The sequence below is a fragment of the Caloenas nicobarica genome, chromosome 4, assembly GCF_036013445.1.
Source record: "Caloenas nicobarica isolate bCalNic1 chromosome 4, bCalNic1.hap1, whole genome shotgun sequence".
Classification (NCBI taxonomy): domain Eukaryota; kingdom Metazoa; phylum Chordata; class Aves; order Columbiformes; family Columbidae; genus Caloenas; species Caloenas nicobarica.
Window position 1 is genome coordinate 44,114,343 of NC_088248.1, and position 26,740 is coordinate 44,141,082.

General features: G+C 39.3%; 1 protein-coding gene across 10 annotated transcripts in view; it reads left to right on the forward strand.

Annotated features, from left to right (window-relative positions):
• The window catches only part of TENM3 (teneurin transmembrane protein 3), a 512,354-nt gene that overhangs the window by 87,453 nt on the left and 398,161 nt on the right, over positions 1–26,740 (forward strand). For 7 of the 10 annotated variants that reach the window (XM_065634155.1, XM_065634160.1, XM_065634161.1 and 4 more), the window contains exon 1: positions 10,289–10,455. The exons of 1 other annotated variant lie outside the window; for it this stretch is intronic. The gene's annotated coding sequence lies outside the window, so the exon portion shown is untranslated. Of the gene's footprint in view, positions 1–10,288; positions 10,456–11,015; positions 11,102–26,740 lie in introns of those variants that run through there. 2 more of the 10 variants (XM_065634162.1, XM_065634156.1) reach the window with 2 other exon arrangements.

Sequence of the window (26,740 nt, forward strand, 5' to 3'; positions counted from 1 at the left end):
GTGCCTGAAATGGCCAAAGTGGCAGGCTATACAAATACAACCTTCCCAGGAACATTTGGGAAAGGTTCTAAGCCACAGAAAACTGAATCAATAGATTTCCTTAGCTATTCTTTTACTTTCTCTGATAGAATTCCTTCTGACAGACATTACAAGTTTATAGTTTTGAGATTATTTTGAGAACTATTTATTTTATAATGGAAAAATATAAATGCAGAGCTCTAGCTTTGCCAGTGCATGAGCTATAGATTTTTGCTACTGATTCTTTATGATTTTTGCATTTCTTTATGATTAGTGTAAAACCAGAAAAGCTGTGGTTTTTACAGTATGCATATACAAAGAGTTTCACTAGTTATCTTCTAATACTGTATGTTTCAGGAAGAGGAACTATAGCTGTGTGTTTTAGAAAGGTTACGAAAATATTTATGTTGTAAGATGAAGCCAATTCAGCTATTTCCTTTTCCATTTTGCCTCGCTGCAAGTCCTGTTCCCAAAATAGTGGGACAGGTTTTCTCTGAGTCAGCAAATGTTAGAGGTGGCATTAGTACTGAACTGGGATTTAGGTTTTCTAAGATTCCACCCTTTTGTCTGAATCTAGGAACTAGCTATGATATCATCAACATAAGTATTCAGTGGTCTGATTTTAAAAAATCCTGCCGTTACTCATCCTCTATTAAAAGCTTTGATGAATACATTATTTCGGATCTAGTCTTGATCCAATGCATTTCAGGAGAAGTAATGCAGAATCAGACATACTGTGTGCAATGACACTGCCATGAAATCAGCAGCACAAATGTTGCACTGATATGGTAGTAGCTGAGAATTAAAACGTGAAGATAATAAAAGCAAAAGTTATTTCATTTTGGTTTTCATCCTCTGTTCTACTTAATTTTCTATATTTAAATTCATGATTAAAAACAAACAAACAAACAAACAAAAACCAACAACAACCAAAAAAACCCAGAAAGAACTAATGCATCCAGAAGCTATGGATGTTTCAACATCACCTTAAAAAATATGTGCAGTATTTAATAGATGACTGAAAGAAAACACACAGAAGGTTGAAAGCATATGATGGAAGGGACTATGGCAGTCCAAATTTGTATCAGTGCCAAACCTGTCTCCACTGTTGGTGATTCTCCAATGCTGAGGTGAGATGTGTAAAAGAGTGGAGAGTCCCACTCAAGCTGCTGTGTTTCTGCATGTGCATACGGAAGTCACATTGTTCTGAATATGAGATGAATATCATAGAATCTAAATTTAGGTCACTCAAAGTAACTGAAATCAGTTCTGCTCACAACTGCTATTTGAGGGCAAAATTATCTGGTAGACAATTCTTTTTTGTGTATAATTTTCACTAAAGACATTTGGAGTTTTCCATATATAGTTTCTAGTTATTTAAGAACTCTATAGATTTAACTCAATCTGTTTCCATTTTTTAAAAAAAGTATTTTTAGTGTGTTATGAACTTTTCTCAACCCAGAAAAATAAACATGTTTGAACAGAAAATATTTTGAAATCCAGAATGAGGATAATTTGTATATCCTGAAATAGCATAAATTTTAAAAACTGAATTCTGGTTTAGCAGAATTGATATGAGGACATCAATTTTAGCATCAGCATCTGTGGTAATGTTTCCAATTGCTCTGTCAGTATATATGAATGCTTGTTTTTCTGTGTCGCTTCCTTGGTTTTCCTAAATGGAAATCTCTCTAGAGAGGATTTGCCTTCTGCATTCTATTGTAACTTCTTAAAAGGTAATGCTGAGGAGTTATGATACAGTGAACATATCTGCATGTTAACAGAACTCTTGATTATAGTTGCAGTAGTATGGCCTGTCTGGCACCAGATGGAAGGATTAAAAAAAGATCTGTACTTACTAAACTACCAGAGTTACCATCCTCTTTCATCTTCATATCTGATACTTGGACAGTGGCGTGGCTGTAAAGTTGACCTGCTCTTTATCTCTGTCAGTGTTCCTCAAAACAGTAGCAAAGAAGTACCCCTGAAATCCGGAAGAAAGGGAGCATACAGCTTGCTTCCTGACTAGCACCCTTCTTCTTCCTGGGTTCCTCCACCTTTAGATTGCTCTGCTTTTCATAAATAGGAGGAGGACTCCTAAGTTGTTAAAAGCAGGTAGGGCCACACATATCATGACAGGAACATACACAGCATAGTACCATACCAATATGGGAAATTAACATTTTCAGCTCATGCTGTTTCTTTCACACAATAATATTGGTTTGAATGTCTAGCAGTATATCCCATTTAAACAACAAAAATCTAAAACATAAAATTAAAATTTCACTAAGAAGTTACATTAGCATGCCATGGAAACACATGATAACCCCTACAAACAGGATTCAAATAGGAAATAATGTTTAGGAACACAGGTCCAAACCCAACTGGACTTATATACACTGTTTCTCAGCAATAATACACCATTTGTATTGCTATGGAATGTTATGAGACTATATGAGAAGCAAGGATTGTAAAAAAAATTATTATTTTCTCTGATTAACTGATGTAGTTAGAGAAAGGACACGACCTTTCAGATACTCAGTTCCTTCATCAGGCTCTGCTAACAGATATGATAGGAAAGTGTTTCCATCAAAGCATAAGGTATCACTTGACAGGGAAGGTGAATATATATATTTATGTATTTAAATTTTATAAAGGAGCACTGGAATGTCCAAAGCTTCTGTGAAATTGGAGGAGACAAGCACTGTATCTTGAGGCTGGAAAGACCCAAGAAAGTTGTGGGCTAAACTGATTTTTTTTGTGACAGGAAGTTCCATACTCTCTGCATGCACACAGAGAGGTTGCAGCCCGATGGTAAATGTGTGATGCGCCCTGTGAGGCTCACTAGTCTAGCTCTTCTGAGGCAACTCATGCGATTCCAAATCTCTGAGCTACCTCAAAGAACTCCTGTTTCAAAAAGTATCAAAGGCATGCTGGAAAAAAAATTTAAAATAAGTTTTATCCTCTCAGTAGAGAACAGTACCTGTCCAGTGGCCATACAGAAAAGGAACTAGCGGAGTATTGTATAAAGTAGGCAATATTTAGACCAGGACAAGGACTTAGTTTAGCATTTGTAGCCCTAGGACATACCAAGGCCTTTGTATTCTTAGAAAAAGAAAAGGAGAGTTCCCCCTGCCAGATACAAATCAGCATTTGCTTCTGGTGCTGAACATCCACATTGCCATTCAGAAAATAAGAACACCTCTTACCAATGAAAGCACAAGTCTCCAACATGAAAGAATCTTTACTCCCTCATACAAGTATTAACAAAACTTTTTTTTTTTTTTGTGGAAGAAATATGAGATATGCATAAGCCTTTTACAAGTAGAAGAATACCAAGAATAGTTTAACAATTTTCTGCAGAGTATGTGGAATAGTCCAGATACAATAGTTGTTGTAACGGCACTCATTTGGAGCAGTCTGCCCACTTCCATCGTGACTTTACTGTTTGTAGCATATATCAATAAAACCAATGAGCCACAGCATCAAGCGCTTTCCTTTCTGGAAGACAAGGCACCAGCACGAGTTTTTAATATATGTGTGTGTTTGTTATAAACAACACATACATTAGCAAAGATATTTTGGTATCTTGTGGTGCAGCTTTTCTGTGCCAGGGCACAATGGTTAGACTTAAAATTTCTATTTGTAGGAAAGACCGTATCACCCAGTTGTCCTGTAAATATCTTCAGCAACTATTTATTTGTAGGCTGCTACAATGATGCCATATATGATTTGATTATTAGGGTTAGCAGAAGCATGGATAATGGAATCAGTATCATGGCTATAGCAAGCTTTGTGAATTCTCCCTGCCAGTTTTCTGCATAACTACACTTATGTCACTCAAGCGGCACAGGGGTACTCGAACAATTAATTGTAAACCAGGGGGAAACTTTTAATGGACCTCTTCTTGAGATCTTGTGTTAAAAAAAGAAAAGTTCCCATGAGTGAAGTATAAGTTAGCTTTTCCAGAGGGAAAAAAAGGAATGAATTACATTTCTCTTCTTGTCCTTTAAATGAATAGCATAGTTTGGGTGAAATTATCGGGCAATTGCATGCCTTTTATGCAGATAATGCTATTTGATGAAAGCGGTGTTTTGATCTGCTGAGGATAATACAGATCCAGGGTTGGATTCATTGGTGAGAGTAAAGCTGTCTTCTGTGATAACTTCATCTCAGCATGAGGTCAGACGGGGAAAACTGGGATGGGGGATTAAAAAATGACACAGTCGGAGCAGTATTCAGTTCCCTGCTGTGCTCCTGGCTGCACACTATAGCTTATGTTTCTGATCTGTTATGGTATTGTCTGCTTTTCTCTCCCAGAGCAGAAAGAGATTGCTTAAAACTTTTCTTTTTCCAGCTAGAGGGATTAGTTCAGTGCAGCTTTTTTAATTAAAGAAACTGTATCTTTTTCAATGTAATTTAAGGCTGTACAAGAAGGCCATCAGCATTCATAACTTGGCACTATTACCTGTAACAAAGCCTAGCCCTTCATTTTACATTCAGAACAAGAAATCACTACTAAGAGTTTTGAGGGTTAAAAAGTGATAATTAGCCCTACGATTGAAAGAATCACAGTTAACCATTATCTTCTAAAAGTTTTCTGTGGAGGAACTTCAGACAGCTTTGCTGATAATTTATCTGGGCTTTCTTAATTAAACTCCATGACATCAGGAGAATGGTTAAAAAAAAATATTCTGATGTGTGGAAGTAGACCTAAGCGTATTTTCTCCACAAAAAATATAAAAATACCCTGAAGTATTAAAATGGCATCTATTGAAAATGTCTCTGCAATACCAGCAACTTCCTCTTTAGACCCACATTTACTTTCACTTCCCAGATTTTCTAACAATATAACTAATACCTTCATTAATTAGTTAGAATATGCAAATAATTGGCACATGTTCATGGTATCTAACAATGGTCAGTGTGTATGCATGTCTGCAGACGTGTTTATGCATATGTGTGTGTATGAATGTGTATATACAGCTATAGATATACACATATGTATATTCATATATAGATATACATCCACACACACATATATTCTTCAGCTCACAGATTTGAATTTACAGCTCAGTTTAAACAAGGTTAATGGCTAAAACCTTCAAATGTTTCAAATAAGGCCCATATGGTGATCACTTTACAAAGCATACAGGGACTGTGCTTAGGTTGCAACATACACATTTCCAACTAAATTCCATGCCAGATCAATTAGAAACAGTTCTCCTGAGCAGACAGGAACAAACACAGATTGTTACCACTCTGCTGCTTGAACTCTTGTCTTCCAGGAATGAAAGCAGTCATCTTGAATCAAACATATTTGACTACCAACAGCCTAAGAAATTTTTTAAACTGTCAGTATTTTAGTAGAATCTCTGTTGAGGCACATCAGACAGAGCAATTAACATCCAAATTATCAAAATACCACATCGTTGTCTCTCATTAGAGCTTTTAGTTAGAGATGTATGTTTCCCACACAGCGTTTATTAGTAATGTCTTCTACTAGGAGGAGTAAGTGGCAGGAGAGAAGGAAAAATGAAAGAAACAGACAACAGAAAAGTACATTTAGTTTCTTTTTTCCTTATTCTATGTGCTAATCTCCAAATAATCTTTTCTGTAGGTTTCCTTTATTTGAACAGATAATTGGTGGAATTTCTTATAATGATTTTTTTCATACATCTTTCAGGCAGAAAGCTAGAAAAGGAAAAAATGCTAATTACGAGTGTGAAGCTTTTTTTTAAACAAGGGCTCTCTCTTGTAAAAATCATGAATTCTGAATAATTGTGACTTTATTACAAAAACCTCTGCATGTGCATATAAGGCCTGGATATTGACTTCTGAATTGCTATAAATATTCTGCATTCCTCCTGTTAATGGAAAGTATGGATAGTTACTCCCAGCTATAGTTGGCTGCGAAAGTGTTATACCAGCAAACACAAATCTTGAATTTTTCATGGCCTCGTGTACTACTTCACACTGATGGCAATAACGTGTTGGTTTTTTTCTTTTTGATGGCTCCTACTTATGAATACAAGGTGATTAAAATTATTGTGTGCTTGATTTCAAGACCATAAGTTTAGTTCCTAATGCAGTATTAACACCATATGAATGGCATTTTTCTATTCCAAATCGTATGCAAACTCCTTCAGGTTCTTTTCTAGGAACCCAAGGAAAAGGGTCAGCAGTTGTGTGCAGCTGAAGTGCATAATTTTCAAGAGAGGTCAGCTTCCCATATAGCTTTGTTTCATGCGGTGGAACACAAACTAATGTAGTGGAAAAGCATGACCCCCATTTAAAGGTTGATTTGTATGATAATCAGTACATTTAGTGGCTTCAAAATGAATGTGTGTAAGGCCCTATCTTGCTTTAATTAAGGTAATTAAGACATATTTCCCTCTGCAGACAGCTATTTAATTTTATGGCTTTGTCAGTGATCAGATTAGAATATTTGTTTTACAATTTTACCACAATTCACTACTCGGGGAAAGTGCCTTTCTCGATCTGCTTCTGGCAGCAGTGCACACTGGTGTAAAAACTGGCGAGATAGCACAGCTATTTCTGCGGCATTTGTACATTCTAGCTACATGTGTCCCCCAGTCCCCTTCAGTGACTGATTCAGCGCGTCCCTAGCGCCCTGGGACAGCTGGGGCTCCCCGCTGAGGGCGGAGCGGCGCAGCCCGCCTTCTTCTCCCCAAAGTTTCCCCGTCCCTAAAGGAGGCAGAGCTGGCGGGGGGGCGGTTGTCGCCAGGGATTACGGCAGAGTGTGGTTCACGGCCGGCTCGTCACCTTCTGCCCCGGTTGCAGGCACCTTCCCTCCAGCCGGGGATCGCTCTCGGCGGGGGCCCCGCCCGGGCAGCCGGGGAGGGCAGGGGGGCGACTGCGCCGCGGTCTCGACAGCGAGCGCTGGAGCAGCTGCGAACTCCGTCCCTGCCCGGGGCTCGCACGGGAGCAGGAGCCGCGGAGCGAATCGTGCGGAGCACAACTGGGCAGAGTTGCTGCCATATTAGGATCAGCCGGCGAGATTGATGGAAGCGTCGAAAGGAGCATTTATTTATTTTTTTAATTAGGGTTGTGATCATGAAGTATCCTGGTGCAGGGTAATGTTGCTAGTTGTTTCCATCACCTAGAGGCAGTCCCTACCTAGCTGCAGTAAACCGCATCTTGCCGCTCACCCCGAAGGACAATGGGTGGGTAGAAACAATTTCTTCCTCCATGGGCTGTAGATCAAGGACCTTTGACAACGCAGAGATTTTGAGATCTGTTATCTTCAGACACGCGAATATCCTAGAAAGTGCGGAGTCCTGGGAGCACAAAGTGCTGATAAGCCTGGCGAAGCCTGAGTTACCGTTCAAGTACGGAAGGACACATTAAGAGCAGTTTAAAAGTTTGGAAAGAACGTGACAATGTCTTGAATTTGTCTCATCTTTTGGTGTTGCTGGTAGATTAGTGCAGGAGCCAGCATGTCTTGCATCAGATGACGTCCTGCTCTCTTCTTTCACTAATACCTACCGTCCAAAAAGATTTACTGATAATCACGTTTTTAAAAAAGAGTCTCTCTAAGTCGATAAGGAATGTATATCCTTTTGTTCTTTCTCTACTCAAATAGGAAGCTTATTGGCAATCCACAAGAGTAAGGAAAGGTTGGACTGTGATTTTAGAGAGTTTAGTCACATTTAATAGTTGACATTAGGAAGATAATTTCCTACAAAGCTATAACACAAATCTGACTGCATACTTCTCAAATTAGTTTAAACTCTGAAGGCTGAAATTTAATAAACTTCGGTAAGCCTGGTAATGCTGCTTCAGTTATGTCCGAGTTAAGAGCACCAAAATAACTTACTCTAAACTTCAAATGTGTATTAATAAGTAATTGACGTGTGGTGCTTATCCAGTGGGCTTTGCACAAGGAAGGAATTATATAATCTTTCTATTTATAATAGAGGAGCATCTTTATTCACTGTATTGGGTGGTAGTAAAAAGTTCAAGTTCGTACTAGATGTATGGAATTAGCTAAGGTAATGTAAATGGCTGAAGTAGTGCAAAAATATTCCACTTTATATGTTTGCATTTGCAAAATATAATTTTGAATTTTGTGTTAGAGGACTGTAAGTCAAAAATAAGAAAACGATATGTAAAGCCATAACTCTTCAAGATTTGCTTTTATTTAGCAGAAATGCCATTTTGTATACTATGCAACAACACTTATAGCATTTGGTGTAAGTTCAGGGTTAAGATTATTCGTGTTTGCCTAGTATATAAATTGTGTAACACAGAATTATGTGCAGTTCACATTTTGACACTTAGAGTGCTTTCTTATAACGACTAAAATCTTTGTAGGATACTTTATTTGAAAGACAAGGTCATGACGATTCCAGTTCTACCTGTATTGTCTGGGCACTTACCTGCACAGAACTCTTATCTAGAGAGGTCTCTGTGACTTCTACCTTTTCAAATGAAATCCTGCCACTTTAGAGTCATCCCAAAAGTCAGTGCAGATTATTAATTTCTATCCCATTGGTTTAGTTTTGGTATCTTCAAAAGAACTTTTCCAAACCTGGTTTTAAAAGAAGTTACTTTGTCATATTTTATCTTTTCTGGCCATGAAAACAAGTTGTTTCCGTTATAAAATACCTGTTTGGTTTTCTGTATGCTCAATATCATGAATTACACGTTGGCTGTCCACTTAAAATGCCTGAAACATTTGTGATTTTCTATTACACTTGCTGCATAGCGGTGCTTTGTGATGCTGGCGACTTGTGTGTGTGTGTGTGCGCAGGATCTACTGTACTTCTCAAATGCTGATCTCAGCAATGTCGAATCAGTTTAAATGCCCAGGTACCTTGCTTCACAGGTCGAGCCCAGCAAAGTACAAACGTAATGGAAAACACGGAGGTAAAACACTCGCATGTGAGATAAAACTGTTGGTCGGACCATAGATACACCCCCTAGCCCTGCTCGTCCTTAACATCTGCAGTAACATTTCTATGATGAAGAGGGTATTTCCAGTCATTTCGGGTCAGAGGAATATAGGGATTTTCCTTGGCAGCGTTTAAGATAACATAGTCGCGCATCTTTCATTACAGAGTCGGAGATGTGGCAGATAAATTTAAGTTTGGAAAATCAAAAGTACTGCAGCGGGTAGCCACCCAAACGTTCAAAGCTGCTCATCTGTCTAACTTCACTGAGTGTTTCGCATCTGGCGTGTGAAACGCCTTTGAAAGGAAAGGATAAGGGAATAAAAAAGAGAGCGGTCCTAGATAGATAGATAGGTAACATCTCAGCGTGTGAAAAGTTACAGCTACTACTTTGAGTCGAGAGGATGCTGAGGAGTAAGGGAGAAAAATAAGCAGAAGCGCCTTTGTACGCGAGGGCGAAATGGCTTTAAGAGCAGATCTTTAAGCTGTAATCAGGTCACTCAGCACCGGCTCCCGCCTAACTCCGAAAATTGCCGGGATGCGGAGGCGAGGCCGGGAAGGGGGGCTGCGGGTGCCTGTGCGAGGGGCGGCAGCCAGGCCGGGGAGCCCCGGGGAGCCCCGCCGGCACCCACTGGCCTGCCCGGGCGCGGGGCTGCCGGGCGGCCCCCCCGCCGCGCCCCGGCTGCCGGCAGCGGGCGAGGTGCCTCGGCGGGCTGGCCGCGGCGCCGGCTCCGCTTGGCCAGGCGCTGTAGGGTGTCGCGGACTATTTCCCCAAATTCTTCCCCTCCCCTCATAAAAAAAATAAATAGGTCCCCGCGGAAAACAAAATAAGGCGGACGGAAGCTTTCTGCCTCCGCCGGGAGGAGGGAATGCGTAATGAAGCCGTGTAAGTTCATTAGTGTTTGCAATCAGGAGCACGCAGACACCTTCATCAGGGCAGAAAGCTGCGAAGAGCCATTCATCAGCCTGAAGTGCTGCTCGCGGATGACCCCTAAATCACCGCCGCCGTCGTGGATGCACTGATTGGGCACAGCGTGGGAGCCGCGCCGCGGCACTCCACGCGAACCGCCGCCGGCGAGGGGAAGCAGGGAGGGAGGGCGGGAGGCAAAGCCGCCGCAGCCCGGCGGGTACCGTCCCGGGGCGGCGCGGGTGAGCACCGGGGCCCTCCGCCGGGTTCCCCTCGCTAAGGCGCAAGTAGGTGCTGGCGGCGGCGGCTCCTCCCCGCGCTCCTCCCCCGCCCAGCACGTTGCTGTGCGCGCACCTTCGCCCTCCCCTCTTGCAAGAAGAGGGGCCAAACTCCCTGCCCGCCCCAGCGGGGGAGGAGGCGGAGAAAGTGAACTCCGCGGGGCGCGTAAACCCCCGCCGCGGGGGGCGCGGGCAGCAACTCGTGGCCCTCCCCCCGCCCGGCCTCCGGCCCTCCCCTCGCTCCCGCCCGCCCGGCCTGACAAAGTGCCGGTGTGCGCCGCTCTCCCCCGCGCTGCTGCCGGGGCGCGGAAGCGGCGAGCCTCGCAGCGCGTACGCGGTAAGTGGCGCGCTGCGCTCCCCGCGCCTGCGGGGGCGGCTCGGCCGGCAGCGGGGAGCTGGGGCCGCTGCTCTTCCCCCCGGCTGAGGGCGGGTGTGCGGGCTGGGGACCGGTGCGCAGAGGACGGCGGGGGGTTCCGCGGCCCACCCTTCCCCGCCCCCGCGGTGACACCGCTGGCGGCGGGACCTACGGCGGGCGGGAGCCGCGGGGCGCCCCGTGACGCGCGGCTGCGGCCGGAGCGCGGTCCCAGGTAGGGCTCCGCGGGCGCTGGGAGACTGGAGGGGAGGGGCCGAGGGCGCAACTTGATCTGGAAACTCCGCGGTGCGGAACTTTGAGCGGGGGGGGGAGGCCGGTTCTGTCAGCAGCGCTGCGCGGCCTCGGCGGCAACTCTGCTGCGCTGCGGGGGCGGGGGGCGGCGGGGCCGCGAGCCTTGGCGCGCAGCGCGGGCCCCCACTGCCCGCGGCGTGTGCGCGCGGCGGGCGTATGCGCGCGTCCGGCGGCGCGGGGCGGCGGGCGGAGGTGCCGCCGCGGCGGTTTCGGTGCTTTTCCCAAGTCGCCTTCGTCGCGCTCGGAAGACGAACGGAAGTGTCCGTACTCGTGTCTGGTGAGCGCAGCGGCACGGGCGGAGGTGCGAGAGCTCGTCCCAGTAAGTTTGTGGTGGGTTTGGAACTTGGTTCGCGTTACCTCGGGTCCGCGCGCGCGGGGCTCTCCCTCCGTGTGTCTCGTCCTCTGGCGACGTGTTTGCCGAAGGCTGCAGGCGGTGACAGGCTCTGCCGGGTGGTCTGCTGCCCGGGAGGTGCTGCCGGGGCTTCACCTGCTCTGCTGCTAAAGGAGGGAGGTTTGCGAGGAAAACTATCACGGATAGCATCTTTAATGATTTGTTCAGTAAATTGTACTGAAAACAGTGTTACTGTGCAGCGAAAAAACGGTGACAAAAGAAACTATGTCGGTGTGGTTTGGGGAGAGAAAGGAGCAATCTGCCTCGTGAAATTACAAACATTTCTAGTATTTGGTGGTGTTTTTTTTTTCTTTTTGTGGATGTAAGGAAGCAGGTCTATTGTTCCACGGGCTTAAAAGTTTTATGTTATGAAGTTGCTTTAAAGTAAACTAATTTAACAAAATACAATACACAAAAAGACATTTTAATGTGCTCACACTGTTAAAAGTTTTAATAGGAGCTATTTCTGTAAGATATCACATAGCTCGTCTAAATTTTTAGATTTAAAATACTTTTTAATAAGAAAACTTCAGCAGTTTTATTTTTGTACTTTCTAAATATCATATCTCTTTTACATTAAGCCTTCTTAGTTGGATGTGTGTTTGGTTTTGGCTGTTACCTGCTGCATTTTATATATACTTCTTCATGCAAAGTATGTTCCATAATACCTTTGAACAGTTACAGTAGTGTTCTGTGGTTACTTATATTCTAAAACTCAGTCTAGGAAAGAGCATATTGAAGTATAAATGTTGCTTGTCTATGGTCAGTTATCTTACAGAAGAGTTAATTGTAAGACACTTAAAGATACTCTGAAAAATACAGCTGCTCTTCCCTTCTAAAATAATCCAAGTGCTATTCAGAATTATTAATCTATTCACATCGAGGAGATTGACTTAATATAGTATTTAAGGAAAGATTTTCATAAAGTGTACTTTAATGTAAGAATAATTAGGAAGAATGGGCCCTATATGGGTATGAATATGTATTAAAAACATCTCTCTTACATTTGAGGAAAATACAGTAGGTTGAGAAATATAAAATTATTTCACAATTCCTAGCTTTGCTGTTATCGACTTGCTGGGTTATTTTCAAGGTCCGATAAATTATGGGAGAAAAACAATCCAACAGTCCTGAAGTATTAGATGCATACATGAGATTAAAAAGTGAAATGAGTTTACACGAGTGAACACTGAGATGAAAGATATTGTTTGGTAGAAGAAATACTTGACTATGCTAAGAAGATTCTTTTGTTTAATATGTATTGGAGGAAAAAAAAATCCAGAATAACACTCATAATCCACTTAGCAAGTTAAGACTGGTACTTCAGTCAAATCTCTTTGAGCCAGAAGTAATTATTCTCTGTTCAAATGGAAAAGGAAAAAAGGATTTAGTAATAGAAACTAGATTTGAAGTTACAAATCAATCCACAATAGCAGCTTTTAATAAGTAGCTATTTCATACGAACCCCATAAAAATATCAGAAATTAAATGGTAACAACCTGAAGGTACGTTTCTGTCATCTCCTAGCCCCAGCGATTAACAGATTATGGGCTCGGCTCAGTAAAATATGGAGTACCATTAACTCCAGTTGATATTGGTAAGCCTTCTGCAGACTGATGCCCATGTAGGTTGATGCAAAAACTCCCACTGACTTGCATCAGTTTTGGATTAGGCCCAATAAAAACAGAGGGTACTCACCAACTTGGAGGATCAGGTGCTGTTTGTGAAGGGGCATTGTGCTGTAAGACTTGAAAGCAAACACCAGAGACCTATGGTAAGGCTTCGGGTCAGAAATACTTTTAATTTTAAAGTGATACTGTACTGAATATTGCATTTTTGTTAGAGAAAATACAAACGTATGGCAGTGTACAAAAGAAAATATAAAATTCCTAAAGAGAAATCTTAAAATATTTTTGCAAAATCTTATGCAAGTACACTGCACTTGTTTAAGATTTAGAGGCAGATTTGATCTGTGGTACTGCACGTTAGAGATTGTTAATCAGATTAACATATGTATATAATATTGTCCTTTAAGCATAGCTTTACTGTGTAATCTATTCTATTAAATGAATACACATAAACTCACTAGGTTTACTGTTTTAGCAGATGTAGTGATAACATGACTTTAGCTCCTGCAAGTTTGTGCAGTATCAACTGCACTAAAAATTATCAGAAGTTATTTTAATGTGTCATAAATAAGACTTCAGTTTAGTGAAATAAATTTTTCTTCCTAGGCTAGCTGGTTTAAATAAGTAAGTTCTTTCAGGATGCTTGCACACAATTCTTCATATGCTGAAGGGTATCTTGTGATTTTTAAAATAAATGCTTTAACTTTATAATAATGTAGTACAATTTGCAAAGAGTTTTAGCTTGTGGTAAAATATATCAGAAACCTAAAGTTAGAGTGGGTATCCACACTGTCAGTTGAACCATTAAAATAAAACAAACCCCAAAACATTTAATTTTTGAAGGTTACGGAGGCTTTAAAGAATACCGTTGTAAAAATGTGCTGCTTTAACAACCTTTCTTTTTCTTAGTTCTAAAACTGATTAATTACTGTGTCTTATAAAACCTGATTTATTTCATACTTTTTTCATACCAAGCATTACCATTATGAAGCTCTTCTTATAATTGAGATTAATGTTTCTGAGCAAAGAAGTGGTTTGGAGGGCTGCATTCATTTTGAGTGCTGTTCTAATCAATTTCAGATACAGCATTTCACAATGTATCAGTCTGCATCCAAACCTGCCTTATTATGTAGAATTAACTTGTTAGTGATTGATAGCAAGCCTGCTCCATCTCCAGAGGTGATTTGTTTCAAAACAAGTGTTACGGCTTCCAGGAGTTTGAGTACAGGGTCAGACGACTCAGGTGCACTTTCTGTGGCCTGACTGAAGCTCGACAGAGGAGTTAGAAAGAAATTGTGTGCTTTTATGGAGGAGGAAAAAAAAAAGAAATAAAATAAAACCAACAAAACCCTATGCCTATATTGAATGGTTTTGCTTAAACTGCAGTCTTGGTCTTTACCTACAGTCTGGAGTGACAGGAATAATGCACGAATAGTGTCTTCATGCCTCACCACCTGCTATAACAATGCACGTCTGCTAGATTATTTTGAAGAATAGCTTTAGTGTTTGAAATCAAAACTCACAAGGCTAGTTTTAGATGACAAAGTGTATATCTACTTCGTATTGCCCGTGTAGGGAATGAAAGACATGCTAATTCTTTTTTTCTCTTTTGAAAGTAGCAAGGATAGTGCTTGTTTTGATAATCTACTGAAATATTTGCACATTCCCTCAGTGCACCTTCTGGTCTCAGCTTCACCACCATTTCATTCTTAACCAATAGTATATGGTCACACTCTACTGCTGAGTGTGATGCATAAATATTTAAAGTTCAGGAAAAAACAATTTCTCAATAGTGAGAGAAAAATAAGTAAAAAAGGCCAAACTTTGGGGGGGAGGGGGGGGGGGGGGTGGGACGGGAAGAGAGAAACCTCTGAAAATAGTAAACACAATTCTAACACAGTTCTAAGAAGATTTGTGTATATGTGTTTATTATCAGGATGGTGATTTCAATCTAAATTGTAGTTATTTATGTATTTCTTGCAAGACATGCTAATTGCATTCAGTAGGTTTTTAAAGTTTGCATGTTGAACAAATTACACAAATCTTTTAGTCTAAGTGCGCATGTAAACAACATACAGAACGTTGCAGCTGAAGCATTGTATAAAATACTTCCAGAAGCTAATAAAATTACAAAATGTTTATGAATACCAGGCTGTGAGTGCTCCACACCACTTAGCTTACTCTTGCTGTGGAAGAAACATTGTCAGGTTCGTTTTAAAACTGTAACTGAAATAGCTGGTACTGAACTAATTCAAAGGAAATAATCTTTTAAACATCTTATTAAATAGAGAATACAACACAAACTCTGTCTCTGATTACCTTCTTAGATGGAGGTCTGTCTGCATGGTACATACTTTCAACCTGTGCATACTTACTTTTGGTGTCAAATACTTTTTTACACAAAGATGATGCTTCGATGACGGAAGATAGAAAAGTAATTTAAGCCTGGAACTGGTTTGTGCTGATGTGCACTATAGGTCTTGTGAAGAAGTGGGTATCCTTTTCCAATTCAGACTGAAGTCTAAACTGCAAGTTCAAGCCTAGCTGACCTAATTCTTTTAAATTTTGCAACTTGTGTCTGTGTAACAAATTGAGGCGATTGATACTTGATGTATATGTTTGTATCTACAAAAAAGTTAATTGTAAATATTAGTACCCAGAAATACAGAAAACAAACCAATAAACTAGAAATTCGAAAGTGCTGATTAACGTACCCTGCAAATCCACTGAAATCAGCAAATTACCTAGATTGCTACGTACTACTGAACTGTGAGTCTCTAGTATATCTTTGTGTTAAAATCTTTTTCCATATATTAAATGTGCATTATAGGTTATAGTAGCAACTTTGTAGTTTTACAGTAGGTTTTCATGAGTGCAAATGCAATCCTCATGTATAAAAGAAAACAAAACCAGTTTTCAATATGAGAAAAGATGTATTGAATTATTTTTGTTGATCTTCCTAGTTTTTATTTTTTAACACACTTCTGGCGAACGTTTAAAATGAGAATCTTACCGTGTGTTAGCTATGGATTATAATAATGTAATAATATAGTCTTTCTTTCTCTGTGTGGGTTTTTTGCTGTTGTTGTGTGGGGTTTTTTTTTTTGTTGTGTGGTTTTTTGTTGTATTTTTTTTTTTTAGTTGTTTTGTTTTGTTAAATTAGTTTTCGCTGGCAAAACACTGGAAATTATAAGTGCAAAACAGGTTTGCCAGCTTCGTTTACTCTTTCAAGTAATTTATTTTAAAAGGAAGGAAAATATCTTTCTATAAGGACAGTCTAAAATCTATATTCTAGAAATCTTTTAAATTCAAAATTTAGCCATTATATCTATATTTTTCTGTCTGAATTACAGAAGTGTAAAACAGCAGTTTACAAAAATCTTAAGATATTACAACTTTAATTTTTCCTGCGGACGCATAGGAAAATGTTCAGAAAACTGGCAAATATTATCATAAAAGCTTTGTTGGTGTGGAACTTGGAATAGGTTGTGTTGAAATGAGTAGTGCTGTTGGAGTTATTTTCTAAGATTGTGTTGAATTTCTAATAGTATTTTTTTGACAGCAGTTAAACCAACATACATAGGAACAAATGTGTCTTATTTCCTTATTTGAGTCTTGACAATTTTTAGTGTCTTGAGAAGACTCCTGGCAGTGGTAAAATTGGTGAAATAAGATTTAAAATATTTTCCTTGGCAGGGATTGTAATAGAAAACTGCATGTTAGAATTTTTTAGAGTGGGGGGAAATGTAATCAGCACATGATTTACCATAATACAACAATAGTTTCCCAAATCATAGAAGCCCTTGATATACTTTGTCTAGGTCATGACGTGGGTGACTGTGTAGTGTTTGAAGAAATCATCATTGCTAATAAGTATTACTTTAGATTAGCAAATGAAAGACCGCATCGTCCTTCAAAGGCCTTATCCATTCTCATTATAATTCTTTGAACGTTTGTCTGACCTTTTTAAAGAAATTTACTGAAACTTTGTGCTTAGAGTACCACATAAATAAACTGACCAACGCTTTTCTCAAGTTTATAATCTAATGACAGGAGCAATAATGCACCCACTAATACAAAAATATTAAATGTTACTTGTCACACAAAGTTGTTAATTTATTTTAAAATGTCCATTCCTAATGGTGTAACGTTTATGAGACTAATGGATGCTGAGCTTTATAAAAGTAAATAGCACCACAGTTGTCTAACAGAAATCTAAAGCCGGATTGTATTGCTAATATTTTTTTCTCTCAGCTATGTTACGATCTGTACACTCAAAAAGCTTGGGTAGATGCAGTAGCTTTGTTTTTATGAATGAGGGCGTGAAGGCTTGTGAAGCTGGGACATGCCGAGCTGAAGCAGACCAACGTAGCTCTACTCACCTCAGTGAAGATGTTCATTTACCTTGCAGATGATGAAGTGTAGGGCTTATGCTCATGAGACACTTTCAATTTAGATTTCACTTTAGCATTTTTTTTTTTGTAAACAGTTTAAATCTTCCCTGTTACAAAATGCACTGCTAATTTGAGTAGGCTTTGGTGCCCCTGAAAAGCGCTATGGCTCAGGCATTATTTTCTATGAAAAGAGTAAAACCTGGCAAAGCAGAAAATAATTCATGTTATTAAATATTTTTTTTCTTAGAAGGACATTCTTTATTCATACTACTGAATATATAAAGTACTTGATGTTTCCCCCTTAAAAGATATTCTTGATTTCAGTGTCAAAAGGTTGAGTGGCATCATCCAAACCTACGCAACTGGAACTGAGGAAAGACTTGTTATGCCAACAAACCAGCTGGTTGAAATTTTAGTTATAAATTGTGTGCATTTGTGTATTGCTTTAGCAGTGAAGTCATTAGGAATCTTAACATTCAGGCACCAGTTACTAAACCGCCATTTGTTCACCGTTGTTCTCATTTTGGAAGGCAGAAACATTTTTCTAGAGTAATGGTGGAACTTAAGAAATACTGGGTCTTCACAAATGCTTATCTGAGCTCAGACCAAACAAACAAAAACATAGTTGGGAATGCTGGGAAGTTCTAGCTTGCATTTGGTAAGTCGAACTGATACATGTTAAGATAAGTCTCCAAATTTGACTTCTCTTCATCCATAACTTGTTAGAAAATAAAGAGTTTGGACAACAGAGAGTCCTTTAGCATTATAGTGTCTAATTTTTGTTTTGAGCGTGATTTAACTGATGGCTTTCTGTGTGAAATTGTATAGACGGTAGGAAAGACTCTTTCATACTTTGCTGTGCTGCTTGCAATGGTAATACGCACACAGGCACCATTTTAATTGTCTAATCTTCAAAACTGATAATTTGATTTTTATATAAATTGTTGGCAGATGAATGAAAAGCTTTCCTGGCAGCTTTTAACTCTGTGTATGTGCGCATGTTGACCATTCCATACAGTTTGATTTAGTAAGCACCACAGTACAAAATTATAGGAGGATTTTAAATTTTTTTTTTTCTCCCTCGTTTGACAATAGCAGAAATGTGTAATTTCAGCAGAGGTTGCTATGTTGGGAGGTGTTGGCAAACCCCTGAAACTCTTTGGGTCTGAGGTCCATGGTGACATCTCAGTGAATGCTGGGAGTAGAAATGCTCATCACCTTGCAGAAAGTTTTTCAGTCACTGATGTTTTATTAGACCACAAAACAAGACCCACCTTGTAATGAAATATTTGTGTTTGTGGCCTGTTTTCACCTTTCACATATTTCTTGGAGTCAATAAAAGGTAGCAATCTGTCTAAAAGTACGATAACCCAGAAATACATCTATGAATGACTGTGCTCTACAGGAAACTTAAAAGTAATAAATGATCATAAAAGCTGGAGTTTTACTTTCTCTCTTGAGTGAAGAATACCTTGGACTGAAAATGGAATACCAACTCTAATTTAGTCTGAAATAGTTATAATTACATTTAGAAAAGTTTTAAGTGGCTTAAAAATGCATAGCTGCTTATATTATTCTTTTGATAATTTTATGTTAATTGTGAAATCATATAGGGCTAATGATACAAAATGTTAGCACTCCTAATGATATGTTTAAGAACAGTGCAGTCATTAAATTAGGTAAACTGAATATGTGGGCCTCATAAATAAATGCTGAATTATAATACAAAACACACCATGACCAAATTAATTAGTATGTTTAATCTAGTGAATTCCAGCTAGGCTGCATACAGTATGGACATGTATTTAATTTCTAAATTTGATATTAGCTGCATAAGTCAACTCTTACTTATTCAGTGCAGAATTAGCAATAGAAATTTGTCTTCTAGTGTTTTACATATGTTTTGTTCCTGTTTTAAAAAAAAGTTTTAACTCTGTTACAGGTTTTAAACATTGTTAAAAAAGCGATACAAGTCGTGATGTTCCCCCCCATGCTCCCCATAATATGTCATCATCAGGAGGCAGAGTTCCTGAAGTCCAGAACAATAAATTCATTCAGTCAAAATGGTGACACCTATTCAAAATCATTCAACAATTAGAGCAGAATATCTTCGTTTTACTTATTTGATGCAAACTTTGGTTGCTTTGCTGTGATCATGTTTGTATCAGATGTTATTTATGCAGGAGGAGTTGAAATGCCATTGCAATCATCTTAATTTTTTTATTTGAAAGCAAACTTTTTCAAAGAAAGCAGAAAATAGATTTTTTTTAAAAAAATTGAATTAAAAGTATTGTGTTTACATCATGTGAGTTACATGACATACAGATTTAATTTAACTCAGCTTCTGAATTTGTAAGTGTGAGTTTAGCACAGAAATAGGAAATGGAGTGGTTTTGATGTGTTTGTTGTTAAGTCTAATTCTGCAAGTCTCTAAACAATCTATTCAGTTGGTAGTTCCAGGGCCTTCAGTGGGATTGTGCAGTGAATAGGTATTGTGCCTGTGATCAGTAGAATAGAATATAGGCTTAAGGTTATTGCTTTCAGAGGTTAGTCTGTTTAAGGTGAAGAGAGTTTGAGAATGATCAGCATGTTTTTCCTTCTTTGATATAGGATTACACACCCTACCCATAACCTTTGATATAAGTCTACCTTTGCATTGTGGTTTTTTTAGTAAATACTTGACTAGAAATGTCGTGATGAACCATTCAGTTTTTACGGAGAGACCGTAAAGCACTCAGCTGTCTGACTGCACTGTGCTCCTCAGCCAAACCTTACTGTTAAATATATTCAAGATAATTTCCACCCCTACTCCCAGCATTTCCAAAAAGTAAGTACAATGTCTGTTTATTTGCTGGACCACACAAAAGAGCACTCTTGTCCAAAAGATAGCCATGATGAGGTTATGCCTATACTGCTTTATTGAACACCATGCTTTAACTTCCCACGTGCTAGGGCACAATCATCTATATGGCTTAACTCTTACAGAGCGTCCTTATAGTGGTTTGCTCTGTACCAGTTCATGTTGCCCCAAACAATCCTTGGGCATGGTTCTGCAGTTAAGACTGGGGGTGTGTCCTCGGGACCATTCCTAGTAAGTGTGTTACTTCCAGCTTCCTGTTTTAAAGGTTAAGAGTGTTTGCTAGCACAGACCTGACTTCATTAGACCTGCTTTAAGCAGGGTTTTGGACAAGGTGACCTCCAGAAGTCCTTTCCAATCAAAATTATTCTGTGATTCCGTGCCTGCTGGCGGCACTCCTTACAAATCCTTCTTGGGGATGTGGAATTTACTAGTCGGGCATCACATCTGAGTTCAGTGTTGCTGATGCTAATTCCATTGACCGTGTTTGCAAGAATAGTTTGGTTTAATGGGCTCAGAATTCAAATAATAGTATTCCTGTTTTAATGAGCTGATGTTATTGTTTTATTACCTGTTGTATGGATAAGTTCTTATCTGCCCTGCTTGTGTAAGATAGTTCTTATTAACCCACCAGGAGGATTTGTGGGAGTGGACAAGCACAAGGAGGACCCTCTGTGTTAGTAACTTTAAAGTATTTCTTGAAGCTAACTATTTCACCTTTGGAAGTTAGCTCTTTTTTAAAATGTTAATCACAAAAAAAGAACTGTATTAAAAGATCTTTTTTTCAGCACTTGTTTCAAACTCTAGAATCATTGTTAGGTGCAGTAAGTTGTCCTGTCCTTCATAAAATTAATTCCAATGTTAAGAATGGAAAAACTAGCTTTATTTTAGTATACACACCTGCTAATTATTACACAATGCTAACCTGATATAATTTAAGTTTACTGGTTTATATTAGTACGCAATAGCTAGCATTACTGTTTATGGGCAATGTACAGAACCCAGAGTAATGACGTTTTGTTGAGGTTTTTATTATGAGACTGGATTAAAGGTGGTATTAACTGAGTACAAGAATATCAAATCTGTAGTTTTTTTCTAAAGTTAATTTTCGTCATGTGGTTTGTTACAGAATGGACAAGAGTATCAAGCTACAATGCTGGTTTTTTAACATTAATGAGATAATTAATGATAAAATAAATTGTTTGCTAATTCCAGACTTTTTGGATGTGAGGAGACTGCTTACATGTAGCACATAATGCCTAAACTGAAGCTACATTGCCAGGTGTTGGATGGAAACACGTTGATGGAAAAAACACGTACAACCTATAGATTAGACTTGAAAGCACTTAACATGGGATTGAACAGCAATTAGATACCTGGACTCGAAACAGTGTGGGCTGGAGTCCACTGAGCACAAACTGAAACCTAAAGGCAGGTGCCTTATGAAGCGCTTTCTCTGCAATGCTTCAGTTTCATACCCACTCAATGGAGGAAAAGAAATGAATTGGCCTACAAGGGATCTTGCCTGCCTGAGGTTAGGCACCCAAATGGGCTGTCTTTTGAAGGTCTTCAAGGCATGTCATGACCTTCTCTCCATTGCTTTGGAAGCTGGATGCTTAGTGCAGTAGTGCTGCTTCCTGAGATGCCTAAAGTGTAGGCTCAGTTTAGTGATCTAAGCTAAATAGGCGGGATTTCATACATACTGCCTCAACTAAAACTGCATCAACAGCTATGTGAGCATTGTAGAAGCAGTGTAATTTCTTTAACTGGAACTAAAATAATTATTTTCAGTTTTGCTTTATTTTTTAACATTGTAACTGAAATCATCAGATATTCCCAAACTACCGTTTCATAATCAATTTTTGAGTTGAATATTATCCACTGGTCTAAACAAGACTATGACTTCTACATCAACATATGTGAACTGCACATTAGAAATGAATGTTGCTGCAGGTATGCAGAAGTTTTCATTTTTTTTTTTTAAGCTCTGGCTTAGATTGATATTGTTTCAGGGGAAAAAATGGTTTTACATTATTTCATTATAAACAGGTTAACTGATAAGCACTATATCTACTATTATGTTGAACATTTTTGCTAAATGCAATTCAAAGAATTTTAAATTAGAAAATGTGCAAATATGGGGTTAAGTGCATCTAACTTAACTCTTCTAGCTCATTGATATTTTAAAAAATGTAAGTAGACAATGACTGCAGACTTTTTTTCCCCTTGTAACATTACCAGCATATTTAATTTCAAATCCTACAAATCAGAAGTACTAGGGATTCTGAAAGCTTGGTCTTGAAATTTCCTTTTCCTCCTTTACTGTGCTGTTTGCATGACTGTTTCACTCAGCCCTGTTATATTTCTCCCTGATGGCTGAAAACTGCTGTTAGATACCAATTTCTAATTCCAGGAGATGGGCTGTATGATTTTTGTGTGACAAGCACAGGAACTGCTTGTTCTTTCTTCTCTGTAGTGGTTCATAACTGTATTAAAAAACAGTAAGGCTTTGGTTTGATTAACATTTGAAGGTTTCATAAGCTGCCAGTACTTCCTTGAAAAATAAAAAATTGCCATCCTGCACCCTTTACAGCCTGTCCTCCGCTCCATTGCTCTCTCTCCCTTGTATCAGCTCAGCTGTTTGCTTGGCCATATACTGATTTCAGATCAGCAGTACAGTTGAAATTCTGAATATTTTTTATTATTTTTTTATTATTATTTTTATTTATTTTTTTGCCAGGTTGGTAGTCAGCTCAGTGACCCAGTTCAGCAGGCAGCCATAGCCTAGTGGTAGGTGCGGGGCACGAATAAAAGGAGGATAGGACGGCTTTTTCAGTTTATTATTTTTAAAAAATAGTAACTCACCACCTACATTTTCCTGGCTTATTAAATTAGAAACACCTACAAGAGCAAAGGAGTTCTTAGAAATGGATTTGCAACTTATGTTTTTCCTCTCTATGAATTGCTTTGTTTTGTACTCAGCATCACAGCAGAAAACTTTTGGGAGTAGGCTAAGATAAACCACAAATAAAACAGAATAAATTGAAATACAAGACTGTTTTCTTTTGTTTTGTTTTTCCTCTTCTCCTCCCCCTCCCATAACTGTATGTGTGAATGCATACAGTACATGTGTTTTGGTGGTGTGTGGGGTTTTTTTTCCTATATAGTGTTTTATAGAAGGGAAAGCAACAGTACTGAGATTCCATTGTAATTGCTGTAATCGAATTGCAGTCGTTCTCCAGGAGATAACCAGAAGCAGAAGGGACTTCACAGCAATCAGCATTTGTTTACAGAGGACATGAGCGGGCTGATTTCTCTAGATCATTTATTTCTGTATTAAGGATTTTTTTAAAAAGAACAGATGCTTTCAATATAGTGTCAGTGCTATCAATGCTCGTGTTGGTCATTTGTGTGTATCAGAAGTTTTCAAGGAGAGAGTAACTTGGAATTGATTGTTTTGTCAGAGAAATGAACTTTAAAGACAACCATATTTCATAATTCAGCTTTCCCCAAATTCTTCAATGATCATTTAGAGCTGGACTTCAGGGTTACAAAGAGAGGAGATGCAGTGTTTTATGTAGCTTTCCCCTCTGCCCGCCTGTTTCTCCTTCCAGACATGGATATATAAGGGGATCATGGAGGTTTTCACACTTTAACCCTGCCCTTTGGTACCAGCCAATGTGACGGCAGGTAATTCTGCATCCTGTGATGGACTTATGGTTGGTGCCTTGTGCAGCCTTGCTGTTTTGAGGTGGCACAGTTCAGTTCCTGTTTTTTCCTGGAGAAGGTCATCATCACTTAGCTGTAGGTTATGATGCTGATGCTTTTATTTTTCCTGTTGAAGTTGTCCTGCTTCCCATGGAGAACTTAGATTCATTGGATCAGAAGAGGGCAAAGAAGGGGGAATGTGTCATTGCAACCCAAAGCTTAGGGCACGCATCTGAGAAGGGAAAAAGTTACAGTTTCCTTTAATCTGTCCGAAGTTTCCTTTTCCATCTTTCTTGCCACTGCTCAGGTGCTGACACGAGTACTGGTATGCCTTTGGGCTGAGCTAGAATTTATCTGTCTGAAAGATTTATTTATTTTTTAAATTTTCCTTCCCTTCCCTGAAGTTAATTTTCATTTTCCTTTTATTGAGTTAGTCTTTGCTAGCTGAATTTGCAAACTGTCTCTTGGTGCCACAGTACAGTTACTAGTGCTGGCACACACAAGGAAGGAATCGGTAGCCGAAGCTGGGAATAAGAAGTTGCTAGAAAGGCTGGGATTGCACTTTTTTAAGGGGATTATATGGGATTAAAGTGAGCATGTAACTACAACATGACTGCGTATATATTAAAAAGCTAGGACTGGCAAAACGTGTGCACTTTGTGCCTATAAGGGATGTTACCCACTCCGTAGCCCAAATCTGGGTTTAAGTGTGCACATCCCTTTTGGGATCTGAATTTGTCTTTGTCTCTGGAGGAGCAGTTGCCAGTTTGAGCTTTGGGTCAGATTGTGGTCCTGGATCGCATAAGGCTGCTTTTGTTATGTGAAGGGAAGAAATATGAAATGAAATTAATGTGGCAAAGTAAACAGTTTCAAAATTTAAATATAGTAGATTAAAAAAAAAAAATCCTTATTTCTCATGTTGGCAGCAGCAGAGTGTTTCTGATGTAATTCATCAGATTATTCTTGTATGCATGGATATCCTGGGCTTGCCCTCCAAATGTGTGCATTTGTGTCCCCCCCTGCCCAGTAAGAGCAAAACGACTGCTGTTGTTACAGGTTGAAACACAACTGTCAGTGCAAACCCTTTTCAGTAGTTCATGAATGAAAGTTACCTGTGGAGTTTATTAGGTGTGATGAAACCTCTGAAGGTTTACCCTTATTTTACAGACCTGAACACTGAGGCAATGAAAGAAGATTTGTTTGTAGGACCACAAAGGCTTAGAGTAGAGCCCTCGTATAACCTGACTCCTAATTAGGCTGTATGGAGGATGATTCATATTCTTTATACTTATTTTTGGCTTGCCCGTAATTTTGGCTTTGTGCATTAATGTGTCTTACAGTTTTCTGGAAGAAGTCGCAGATATTTCTGTATAGAATAAAGATGATGCGTCAAGCTGTGGTTTTGAGTTGCTTGTCCTTAAATATGGCCATGCTTTGAAGTGGAAGACATTTTCATTCTTTTGGCTTGGAAATCACCCACCACTGTTGCATCCTAATTCCAGTGTGACTAAATTTCCTTGCAAAGCTTTGTTGGCTATATTTGAAAAAAATGAGGTGCTGACTAACCACGCTGTTAATGTTTTTAGGTGACAGTCCCAGCAGCTCACACATTTTAATACTATGAGTTTCTTGCTGCTGCCATCAGTGAAAACAGTGAATGTTTTTAAGTGCACGTGGTAGCACAGACATGGCCTTAAATTATGTAGTCTCAAAAATTCTCCCGTGAAGATGCAGTATGCCTTCTGAATGTAGATTTGTTGCTTTTTTCTTTTTAGTTGCATCTTACCCTGTACAGCTATGAAACAAAGATGAAGAAGTCATTGAGGTGAAATGTTTTGTGTCTAGTCACTGACCGAGAACATCCTGTTGTTTTGATGTTACAGAACTGTTATTAGGTAGTTGACTTCGGATTTTTATAGGTCACAGTTAAAATGAGTATAAAATTAAACTTTATCTCTACTCATTCCCTCAAAAATACAAACATGTGCATTAATACCTATGTGAACATATTTCTATATGACTTAGTTATTTCTTACAATTAGTAGATTTTGACTTTTGATTTAAATATTTGATTTTTAAATAATTTCTTAGGCTCCCTTTCTGGATCACAAGCTTAATTTCATATGTATAGTTGCAACTTAAAGACAATTTTGGTGTTGTCTCACATATGAGGTAGTTATCAAGGACAGGAAACATTGGAAAGGTAAAGGTACTGGTAATATCTGAAGCCTGAGCATTCTTCTCTGTAAGAGAGCATCGAAAGAAAAGATGATGACACAGAGCAGCGTGTTCCACCTGTGAACTAATTTAAGTTACCTGTTCAAAAGAATAAAACTATGTTGTCTAATAAAACAATAAATCTGACCTTTCTCCTTTTTTGTCTTGTGAACTCAGGCTGAGCAGGTCGTGTTCTACTCTGCCTGCGTATTGTTGAGTCCCAGTTGGTTTTTACCCTTTTTTACCACTTTACTCACTGGAGTAGTTAATGTTAGCCTGGTTTCAAACGGTGACTGAGCTGTGCTGAGGTGAAAGAGGCTGGATGGAGGTGGTTGAGCTTGCGGTTGAGTGGTAACTCCCCAGGAGCCGGGGGAAGATTGCGTGCAGTGCTCAGCATCTTCAGGGTGTAATCTGTGTGTCTCCCCTCCTCCCACCTCTGTGTGTGAAAAGACTGGGATGGAGGATGCAGCTCACCAGAAGGAATTATTAGTCTGCAATGGAAGAAAAGTCTTTCGAGAATTCCCAATCTGGTGATGCATTCATTGTATGTTTAGGAAGCTCTCGGGCAACAACGGCAATGAAAAAGGCATACTTATTCAGTGCTTAAAACATCTAGTCTCCAAAGTCTCCTGTGCTTTGTGAGATTAAGGACAGTTTATCTGAACAGAGAGAATGTTTTGTCCGTCATCTTTCCTCTGACTTCAGTTATGCAATGTACTTGGAGCAACTTAGCTTAAAAAAAAAAAAATCTTACTTTTCCATC